Source organism: Lepisosteus platostomus, chromosome 2 (assembly GCF_059453375.1).
Source record: "Lepisosteus platostomus isolate fLepPlt1 chromosome 2, fLepPlt1.hap1, whole genome shotgun sequence".
In the NCBI taxonomy this organism is placed as follows: Eukaryota; Metazoa; Chordata; class Actinopteri; order Semionotiformes; family Lepisosteidae; genus Lepisosteus; species Lepisosteus platostomus.
This window is the reverse complement of record NC_142612.1, coordinates 29,505,097-29,511,829: the sequence shown is the minus strand read 5'-3', so window position 1 is coordinate 29,511,829 and position 6,733 is coordinate 29,505,097. Positions and strand designations below refer to the sequence as shown.

Sequence of the window (6,733 nt, the reverse complement as noted above, 5' to 3'; positions counted from 1 at the left end):
AAAAAAACGCCAACAAAAACTTAGCATGAGCAGTCTTTTTTTTTTTTTGACAGCTTTTATGAAGTATTGTTTTCATGAAGCAAGTGTGCTCCCGTGCTTCTTATTTTACCGGTACCAGTTTTAGGCTTTTCTTACTTTACCTACAGTACCCTTCATTTTCATGTTCATTTAATAATCTCCCTTGTTATTTAGCAAAAAAACATTGAAAAGGTGTAACTAGAAATGTCAATGGCCAGGTGCTAGGACCCTCTTACCCATTAATATCTACAGGGTTACTCTTGTATTCCCTTGTACTATAATGTACTGTAGCGCAATCGTTATAAAACCCCAGACCTGCTCTTCCACTAACTACAAATCCTGTACCGATTTAGTGCCAGAGAGGGAGAAAATTCCAGTAAACCATGGGATTTTGGTTAAAAACGTAACTGAAAATTACGAAAAGATTATTAAAATGGCTAAACAAAGTGAAAATGTAAAGTCCTGGAGAGCATGCAGAACAATTTTAAAGCAAGACTGAAAGTTTTTTAAATGATTTTTTTTTGTTCTAATGTATTTATGTATATTAAAAAGCTGGTACGTTTCAGCTAATAGTCCTAACCAAAATGAATGATGAGTGAATGAGTTTGAATTGAATTACTGGAACATGTTTTTAGATCAATATTATATTTCCATATGTTTTGCGGTTTGTCTTCGTCTGTGCTCAACCTAATTCAATACTTGTATTTGACATGCAGTATCAGTATGGACTGCAGCATTTCATTCATGATCGTCTCCCTCCTTGGAGATGCTCATTGATGTACATGAACAATTAGCATGATTAATTGAGTCTTACTACTGAAAAATGTAGCTTTTACTTCTTAAAAAAAGGTTAAATTCTTTGCAGTTAGTATTATTAACCTTCTGGAGTGCTGTTACATTGCGCATTCCATTGATTCCCTTTTGTGTATTTGAAATTCTAGAAAAGATAATAAGAGCAACCAAATTGATTCTGGGGCTGAAGGAACAGAACGTTTTTACTCTTTTTAGAGAACACTGCACGAGGACCTGATACAAAGGCATCGACAAGGTCAGCCTAGCGGATTTCGTTAAAGTGAAACAGTGAAACGTGCAAAAGGTGGCACAAATGAAAATTCTGTGGAAGTGCATTTAAAACTGAGAATAGGAGGCACTTCTTTACACAAATAATTGTGAGAGTGTTGAAAAAGCAATCCAGCTATGTTTAAAGAAGCCAGCTATTGGTTTCAGCTAGAAATAAGCAAGTTAACTAGATGAGACACTGTGTTCAATTAGCTACTATCAAATAGCTTCCAATCATTTGTAACCTTTATGGTCTTTGACTTGGGTATTTAAATTACATTTTTTATTTTACGCCCCTGTTGTGCTTTAGTCAAACTTTGGCAGTCTGACCTCCCCTAAGCATGCAAATTCAGAAGCACCCTCCTGTACCATAGAGACGCTGCTCAAAAAATGTTGTATAGAGTGCTTCAGATGCCCTATTTGATTTAATGTAAACCAGTTACTTCTCCTCGCCATGGAGATTTGAACAGGATTATCTGGAATTATGATGTAAAAATGGAATCCTCTTTTTATTTTGTAGGATGAAGTGAGGTACAGTATACTGTGATTCCAGGACTGAGAGACAGGACGAGACAGGAACAGAAGAGCCTGAGTAATAGTTTTTCTCAGTGATTGCGATCTGTACTTCATCTTGGAGCACACTGCTCTCTGTTCTTCAACAATAGCCTTGATTCATACTGACCTGTAATCATGTACTGTAGTCTAACTTGTCTGCTCCTGAAACCTCTGATGAGTTATTCTTGAATTTGATATCTATAAGAGAAGGTTTTAAAATGTTTACCTAAATAAAATTAACATTTAAAATACTCTAAACATATTTTAAAGATTCAGTGGAGTAGCTTAACAAAGGAACAGAAAGGGCTTATATGATTAGAGGATAAGCAGCTTCTCATAATGGTGTTATATTCTTGCTATATTCCCATGTTTTCAGGGTTCTTTTTCACCATCCAAAATTATTGCTTTTCCAAATACCTGAACATTAAGAAAGCAATGCAAGATTTGTTCCCACCAGTTTAATGGATAATATCACTCTGTGTCAGGTTTACATAATTTGAAAGAACAAAGGCAATGCTTACAAAGGATGTTTTATTAAAGCTTGGATAGTACATGTATGAGCCTTACCACTGCGTGTGGTCTGGTGAGGTAGAATTGTTTTCAACCCCTTATTTTCTTTAAAGGTCTGTAACATGGGGTATGCTGGTTGTCTTGAACAGCGTGTCGCTTTTGAAAATATCAACAATCGGGTTTGCAGTAACAAATTGCTATTTTCACAGTAACTGAATCGCACTGAGGTATAGTTTCACTCAGCCAAGCTAAGTTGATGGTGACCTGTGAGTAACATGATTCATGTTCAAGACAAATAAGGCTAATCCATTTCCTATAGGGGTGTTTCTTGTTTAATACCATACCTTCAGAGAAGATTGTGTGGTTAATAACAAACAGATGACATAGATATCAGATGAATGCATTTGAAAGTACAGCAAGTTAAATTTGCATACCAGTTATTAACCTTATGTTCCAGTTCCTTAACATGCCAGTTAATTAAATTCCCCCCTTTTGTATTAATGATGTTGCCTATATCCTATGTCTTCAGAGCTGTGTTCTGAAGTATTCATTTTATTACAGCTCTGACACTCCCTTTTTACCATGGAATCTTGATCTTTTATTTTTTTGGTGGAGTGATGCAAGGTTAAGATTCTCAGTGCCAATGCTGATATGCCTTAGGTTAGGTTAAGAAATGGAATGTAAAAAGGAGTTCTCAAGTTGACAAAAACTTTCTTTAAGCAAGACACTTTTGGAATGTTTTCTAACAACAGACATTTCTGGAGCAGTCATCTTATTTATAAAACCACTTCTCTAGTGATCATTGATTTCTGCCAAAGTATACAAGGAAATCACTGAAGATACTGTAGTTGATGCCCATTTCTCACGTGCACTGCACAGATTTTCCTAGAAAGCCGACTAAAGGAGCTGACAAGTGTGAGGGGGTTTTCTGATTCCTTCTGGGTAATGCCCTGTTTGTAAGGGTAAAAAAGAACAGTAGACGGTAAAGCCTTTTCACTTTGATAATTCATTTCCAACCTGTTTTCACAGACGACAGACGACAAAGGAGTCTCATCAAAGCTCTGGAGTGGTATCAAGTGTAATTGCCAGAGTTTCAATTGAACAGCTAACCGTCTTCCCAATAAAAAAAACAAGTATTAGAATTTTAGGGCAGCATATTCACGTATTTCACTGGGGCCATGGTTTTGTAATGAGGTCAGTTTATACAGCAGTATTTACTCCTTTTATTTCATTTACTTCAGATATAGAATTGAATCGCAATATATTAAACAATTAAAGGCTGATGTTATGCAAAGGTAGCTGCAGGGGGAGGGATCCAGCTTGGATTCGAAATTCTTGGGCTCTGGGAATTTCAGAGATTCCCCGAGACATCCGAATGTTGCTCATCTTACTGTGAATAGTAGGGTGTGGTGTCGGAGCTCACCGGTCACACAAGAGTAGAACAACCAGGAAGGTGTGGCTTTTTTGCGGTAAGCTTTTTGTGTCACTTTCAGTCTTGCAGCTTGCTGTCACTTCTTGATTTATAGAACCATTTTTGGCCTGTGCTCGGAAGATAATTGTGCATTTAGAAAACTGGCCAAGTAATTGGAAACGGATTAACTGGACCACTGAGGCAAAGGCAGTCGCACAGTAAATCTAACTGTCATTTGAGGAGGTGCCAGCTGGAAGGGCCATCTTGCACATGTTGGCCATCAGAAGGTCCTCTGAGCAAAGTCAGAATCTTTCCCTTGGGAAATTGAGCCCTGTGGTCATAGTTTAAGCCTTGATGACCTTTTTTCTATGATCCAAAACCACAAACAAGTCTGGTAACATTAGACAGCTATAGTGGTGAGTCTGCCAGCCCAGAACATCAGTCGACCATCTATGACAGATTGGGCGAAGTAGAGAGGGAGAGGTACTGTGATTGTCAGAGCTACGAGTCTGTGGACTTAAGCATAAGCAGTGAATCTTGAACCATATTTGTTAAATGATTGAACTCTGCCGAGTCATTGTGGATACATTTTCAGATTTTTCTGGATGCGGACTGGATTGGACTGGATGTACAATATGTGAAGCATATGATTGCAACGGAGTTGTAAAAGTCCTACCCCCCCCCCCCCCACCCCCGCAGCTCCTTCACTCCCCTGGAATCTTTCCTGCGACTCGCTTCCCTACAGTGAATCGGTGCGGTAAACCTTCTCCACCTAATCTGCAGCTTAGTGTTGTATTGCTGGCTCATCATGACTGCTGCATTCAAGCTGATGAAGTGGGTCCCATTTGTAAAGCACTTCAGGGTTTTTTGGGGGAGGAAAAATGCTATAAACACATGATTTGTATTGGAAATAAGTACACTTCAATGAATAATAATGATGATATCATTACTTTTGAAATGTTCCAGTTCTTTCGATTATGACAGTACTTGCTTAGTGGGTGTGTATATACCTTTCATCCTGGCCCTTTCATAAATGATTGTTAGACATGGTTTCTTCACAGCAATGCCTAAGATTTCTGTACTGCCTAGAACATGTTTGGTATTGCTGCATATCTTTATTGGTATATGCTGAATTATTCTGGTTTTGTTTTTATCTCATTAAATATGAAAAGGCAGATAAAGCACAAGCACAGTTAAGTTGGACTGACAAAAAGCCATTTACAGTTAATTATAATAATTCTCCTTCATTTTCTGCATTTCTGATACTTAATCTCAAGGAATTTTACAATAAAATTATCAAAATTGAGGCATGCCCCAAAACACTAAATTAAACAATTAAATTTGAGAATATAAAAATGCTTTTAAATGGAATTTTAAAGTGATGACTGACTTGCAAAATCTTATATGAGCTAGGAGATTTTTCCACAATTCTTGGAGTAAAAAGCACAAAATCCCAGAGTTTGGGGCCTCGTATTTGGAATTGGAGTCCTAAGAATAGAAACAAATTTAAGGTGTATCGGGGGTTAACTCTACTGATTTTGACTGGAGCCAAACTGCTGAAGCCATTAAAAGTGAGCAGCATTATTTTAAAAATGTATTCTGAAATCCACAGGGAACTAGTGCAAGAAAGCTGAAATGGATGATGTATGCTCATGAATTTTAATTTTTGTTAAAATCCAGGCTACTGGGTTCTGACCATGCTTCATGTTGAGAAGGAATTAGGATACACCAGCAAGCACTGCAACTCTGTAATCAATCTTAGGAAAAGACAAACCGCATGCATTAGGAGAGATGTTTGTAGAGACCTGCAAAAGTCTTGCGGAGTTCTGATGCTCGATCAGGAGACTCCTTTGGTGCTGCATTTATAGAGTCAGGTGTCCTCAGGATATATGTTCATTACGGTTCTATTATTGCTCTAGTTAAAGCTTTACTTGTCACTGAGCTACCCAGTGGCAACTCTGAAGGGAGTTTGCAGATGAGAGATTTTATGCATTATCTTCAGTGTGATTATAAAATCAAACCTATTACTCTTCCAGAACTGTTTCCATTTACAGCCAATAACACGCTAAGAACAAACTCTCATCTCTTAAGGACCCAGGGTGTAAAAGGAAGAATTTGTTTCAATGTGCATTCAAGCTTTTGTTGATTTTACATGGGAAATTAACTTCTCAGTGAGAACTGTGATTTAATATACATTGGGTAGTTTAGAAAGTAAAGCTCCATTGTTTATGAATTTGTGGAGGCCTGAGCATCTGCTTTCAATCAGCTCTGTTTTTGTATTTGGGGTTGCGAGGAGAGCCATAGCAACATTTTTGTTTATTCTGTGGTATTCTCTCCTAATTAATGCCTTTTCTGAGTCTAAAGAAGAATACGCAGATGGACACAGCCCATAAATGATCTGGAGTGCGTTAGATGGGCTTGCTGCACCACTTTTTTTTTTAAAGCGCATGGTTGGAATGAAGTGCTTATCATCTGGCCACAGTTAATCTGTGCTTTCAGTTTTATTGACAGTTACAGTAAATGAGCACGAGTGGGTTTCACACTCTTTAACTGAATGCTGTCATGCTTCCTTCTTCAACTCTACAGTGCAGAGGGATGGGTGACCTGTTTTACAAGCCTCTAAAGTTGCTCTCGTCCTTTTGAGAGTGTTTAAAGTTTCAGCCCCATTGTTCAAGTATCAGCACTCCTTGCTCTTGATCTTGAAACTCGCCAAGTTACCCAGCTGCTGCGTCATAAAAATGAAGAGCAAATCATTTCACTTACTTACAAAGCAGTTTTCCTACCATCACGCCTTTGTGTTGGCTTTACTTTTGTTTGTTGCAGCAGTCGCACTACATGGCTTGCCGCCCGTCATTATTTAAAGTTTTCAAATGACAGCACACAAATGCCTGTACGCAGGTAAAAGGGTTTCTTTTGGGGGTGCTTCACCTGGACAGCTCCATGGACAGGTTTTTCTCCTATTGGCAGGCATTACTGCATCTGCATTAGCTAGGATTGCAGGCCTATGTAGGCATTTAGAGAGATTTCACTGTTTTGTTTGAAAGGTGATTTTAGAGCTCTGAGGAGCTCTAGTTGGACAAAGCAGCATTAGAGAGAATGGGGAACTTGCAGTTGAAGATGGCCAGCACTGTTTTTTCACTTGTGGAGTGGGAGTGGTCCCATAGAACATCCTGCAAGACT

General features: G+C 38.4%; 1 protein-coding gene across 6 annotated transcripts in view; it reads left to right on the top strand.

The window, feature by feature from the left end:
• Positions 1 to 6,733, top strand: part of LOC148676176 (dedicator of cytokinesis protein 9-like) — a 158,807-nt gene that overhangs the window by 23,499 nt on the left and 128,575 nt on the right. The gene's annotated exons all lie outside the window — the stretch shown is intronic.